The sequence below is a fragment of the Colobus angolensis genome, unplaced genomic scaffold (assembly GCF_000951035.1).
Source record: "Colobus angolensis palliatus isolate OR3802 unplaced genomic scaffold, Cang.pa_1.0 Scaffold404, whole genome shotgun sequence".
NCBI classification, from domain to species: Eukaryota; Metazoa; Chordata; class Mammalia; order Primates; family Cercopithecidae; genus Colobus; species Colobus angolensis.
Window position 1 is genome coordinate 307,612 of NW_012117422.1, and position 2,851 is coordinate 310,462.

Here is a 2,851-nt window from a genome sequence, read left to right on the forward strand (position 1 = left end):
TCCTGGAGCGGTGCAGCCCCCGGCCTCTGGCCTGGACCCAGAACGGAACGGCCCAGTCCGCAGACAGGGGAGCCGCTGTGCAGAGCAGGGCTTCTGGCGTTTTGAAAGCTGTGCAATGTGAAAGAAAGATACAAAGAAGCACAGTTTGACTGTTTTTGGCTGGTTGTGCGTGCAACCCGGGGCGTGTTAGCACTGCAACGGGCGCCTGGAAAAGGGTTTGCAGTTCCTCCTAATTCTCAGATTTTTTTTTTCTTTTTTTTCCTTTTCTTTTTTTTGACAGAGGCTTGCTCTGTTGCCCGGGCTGGAGTGCAATGGTGCAATCTCGGCTCACTGCAACCTCTGCCTCCCGGGTTTAAGTGATCCTCCTGCCTCAGCCTCCTGAGTAGCTGGGATTACAGGCGCCTGCAATCACGCCCGGCTAATTTTTTTTGTATTTTTAGTAGAGACGGGGTTTCACCATGTTGGCCAGGCTGGTCTCGAACTCCTGACCTCAGGTGATCCGCTCACATTGGCCTCCCAAGTCCTGAGATTACAGGCATGAACCATCGCGCCCGGCCAGTTCTCAGAATTCTGACACTGGGGCCGGGGACTAGAAGAATCGTCCAGCGCAGGGCGGGTGCCAGGAGGCCCTGATACGGGCTGCATCCTTGGAAATCAGTGCAGCTCCTCCCCTGACAGACGGGTCACGGAGGCTGGCCGGCCTTGAGGATGGGGTCTGGGCTGGCCCCCGGGCCACTGGCGGCTTGTGCGCAAGCGTGAGGCGGGCTGCACGCGAATGCGGGACCCTGGTCTCCCAGTGTTGACCTGCAGGGGTAGCACCAGTCCACACACGGCCTTCTGCATGAAGAGGCTGTCAACTCCACCTGGGACAACAGGCCTGGATCCATGCTGTCCGGGGTCGACTGGGATGTGGGGTCACCCTGCTGGCCAGAGCCCTCACCAGGATCTGGCTAGAGAGCAGAGGGAAGGGGGCAGTTACACCATCCTTGGAGCTGGACCTGGCTTCCAGGTGGGTTTCTGTGATTGGCGATCAAGAATCTTGGTGTGATGGATGTAGGTACACGCAGTTGACACCCAGAGTGATCTGCAGTCTTCTGCAATGTTGCTGGATATAGGAATCAGCTTTCAAGAGGCAGAGGCGGGCTTTCGTCCACATCTTGGAAGTTTGAACTAATATTGTCATTGTGCTCTCTAGAGGGAAAGAATTTGGAAGATCTGCACTTTTTAACACCCTGAGAGGAGGTAAAGAGTTGTCTTGTTCCTTCATTCCAGTGGTTCTCAAATTGGGCATACATTAGGATCACCTGGAAGGCTGATTCAAACAGGCTGCTGTAGGCCCAGCCACTTGGGAGGCTGAGGTGGGAGGATCACTTGAGGCCAGGAGTTCAAAATCAGCCAGGGCAACATAGCAAGACTCCATCTGAAAACAAAACAAAACAAAAAACAACCACACCGGTTGCTGCCCCTCCCTCCCAGGGTGTTTGCCTTCCTAACGTGCTCCTAAGTGATGTTGATGCTGCTGACCTGGAGACCACTCCTCGAGAATGTTTTGTTTGTTTGTTTGTTTGAGATGGAGTCTCACTCTGTCACCCAGGCTGGAGCGCAGTGGCATGATCTAGGCTCACTGCAAGCTCTGCCTCCTGGGTTCCCGCCATTCTCCTGCCTCAGCCTCCCAAGTAGCTGGGACTACAGGTGCCCGCCACCATGCCCAGCTAATTTTTTGTATTTTTAGTAGAGACGAGGTTTCACGGTGTTAGCCAGGATGGTCTCAATCTCCTGACCTCGTGATGCACCTGCCTTGGCCTCCCAAAGTGCTGGGATTACAGGTGTGAGTCACCGTGCCTGGCCAAGAATGCTTTTTTGTAAGAAGAAAAAGAACAGACATTTATTGAGCACTTAGTATGTGTGTGCTAAGCTTTACTTCTTTTTGATTTTCTGAGATATAATTCACATTCCATAACAGTCACCTTTTTAAAGTGCAAAATGTAGTGGTTTCTAGTATATTCACTAGGCTGGACATCCATCATCACTAATTCCAGAACATTTTTATCAAGTCAGAAGAAACCCCTTACCCATTAGCTGCCATTCCCCACTTCCCCCCAGCTTTGCCCTGGCAACCATCAATCGATTTTGTCTCTGTACATTTTTCCCTTTCTAGCCATTTCTTCATATAAATGGAACCATACAATATGTGGTCTTTTGTGTCTGGCTTCTTTCCTTCCCATGTGTTTGAGGTTCACCCATGTCATAGCATGTATTGATATTCCTTCTTATGGCTGAACATTCCTTATGGCTGAACAATACCCCATGGTATGGATGCACCAAATTTTGTTCATTCATTCTTCAGTGGATGGACATTTGGATTGTTTACCCTTCTTGTCTATTATAAATAATGCTGCCACGAACATGTGTACAAGTCTCTGTATGAATGTGTTTTTAATTCTCTTGGGCATATATGGAGGCATAGTATTGTTGGGTCATGTGGTACAGCTATGTTTCACTTTTTAAGCAGTGACCAAACTGCTCTCCAAAGCAGCTGCAGCACTCCACATGCCCACTGGCAGTGTACAAGAGTTCTAGGCCGGGTGCGGTGGCTCACGCCTATAATCCCAGCACTTTGGGAGGCCAAGGTGGGCAGGTCACAAGGTTAGGAGATCAAGACCATCTTGCCTAACATAGTGAAACCCCATCTCTAGTAAAAATACAAAAATTAGCCGGGCGTGGTGGCACGTACTTGTAGTCCCAGCTACTCTGGAGGCTGAGGCAGGAGAATTGCTTGAACCCAGGAGGTGGAGGTTACAGTGAGCTGACGTGCCACTGCACTCCAGCCTGTGCAGCAGAGTGAGGCTCC

The 2,851-nt window shown here is 50.8% G+C and overlaps 1 pseudogene; it reads right to left on the reverse strand.

Annotated features, from left to right (window-relative positions):
- Nucleotides 1–654: 654 nt before the first annotated feature.
- The window catches only part of LOC105521691, a 33,931-nt pseudogene continuing 31,734 nt past the window's right edge, over nt 655–2,851 (reverse strand).